At 34.0% G+C, this 1,573-nt stretch overlaps 1 protein-coding gene across 1 annotated transcript in view; it reads left to right on the plus strand.

The window, feature by feature from the left end:
• WDR3 (WD repeat domain 3) overlaps nucleotides 1-1,573 on the plus strand; it is a 40,751-nt gene that overhangs the window by 38,449 nt on the left and 729 nt on the right. The gene's annotated exons all lie outside the window — the stretch shown is intronic.

Genomic DNA, 1,573 nt, shown 5'->3' on the forward strand with positions numbered 1-1,573 from the left:
ACATTGACTTAGAACTGAAATGTGGTGTCTTTCTACTTATTCCTTAAAAGGACTTTTAAACTAAGCAGCAGTAGAGTTGGTGTCATCTTAAAAACACCAAATAACAACAGAAGATCATGTTGCAGAAGATCTCAGGATGTGGTTCCCAGCTTTGCCTTAGGGAATTGCAACATGGGATTATGGGCTGGCTCCATTTCTTGGATTTAAAAAGCATGATTACTTTAAAAATTTTTCTGTGCCCTCAAGGCTTAAGCCCTGCAGGAGGTGTTCTCTTTATATTCTAGCGGGGAGCAAAGGATTTTTTTAATTAGGTATTTGTCTCATTGGAGTAAAATTAACATTTCAGAAGTTTTTTGTTTTTTGTTTTTTGTTTATGGCAGATGATTTGTTACTTTATATTTTACCACCTATTGAAACAATCAGGTCCGTAATTGATTGCTGTCTGCCCATAATGCAGTGTCATGGACTTTTGGAGTTAAAGGGCCATGAGAATTATTGAGAACAGCCTCCTTAAAACTTTAACTCCTGTAAGTTGTTATATCTGTATATAAGAAGATCCTAATTGCTGTTTATACTTTTCTGAATAAAATAGTTGTTTCTGATTAAAGAGTAGTCAAACTAAGATGCCTTGCTGGGCTTCTGAGTAATTAATATACTGTGTGTGTGTGTGTGTGTGTGTGTGTAGATATATATACAGTTGACCCTTGAGCAACATGGGGGTTAGGGGCACTGACCCCCACCCTCCATCCCGCAAAGTCAAAATAACTTTTGACTTCCAAAAAATTTAACTACTCACAGGCTACTGTTGCCTGGAAGCCTTACCAATAACATTAACAGTCAGTTAACATATTTTTTGTTATATGTATTATAGACTGTACTCTTAAAGTAAGCTAGAGAAAAGAAAATGTTCTAAGAAAATCATAAGGAAGAGAAACTACATTTACAATACTGTATTTATCAATACTATAAATTTACATTGTTACAAGATAAATCCTTTGTCTGAAAAGGTGGGCAACTGCAGGTACAGAACTCAACCTATGGTTCATATCAAACAATTCAACTTTTTCTTATGATGCCATGACTTTTCTCTGCTGCTTGGGAGCACTTCCATTATCACTAGTGGTACTTCATATAGGTCCCATGTTTTTATTCACAGTTTACAATATTGCACTAAGCATGATTTAAAAAAATACACAAGAACCTTGAAAGATCTCTTTTTACTATGATGTGCAATTTACTGGAACGATGAACTGCCTACTCAGAAATAATTAGCATCACATAGCATTTTAAGTGGATACTCACAACATTTGAGCTCACCACAGTGGCAACAGGAGATGGCTATGAAATCATTAAGTAGTACAGTATGTACTACAGTTAATTGTACATAGCTGTGATTTAATACTGCATCTTTATCTTTGTGTACCTTTCTCTCAACTGTAAATTGCATCATGTATGGTCTGTAAATTTTGCTAAAAAATTTTAACTTTTTATAATTTGTATTTTATGGTAGTACATGATAAAATAGACTAGTATCTACATACAATCTGTAAGTGAATATATGTGTGTTAATTTT

This window comes from Propithecus coquereli, unplaced genomic scaffold (genome assembly GCF_000956105.1).
Source record: "Propithecus coquereli isolate 6110/MARCELLA unplaced genomic scaffold, Pcoq_1.0 Scaffold197, whole genome shotgun sequence".
Classification (NCBI taxonomy): Eukaryota; Metazoa; Chordata; class Mammalia; order Primates; family Indriidae; genus Propithecus; species Propithecus coquereli.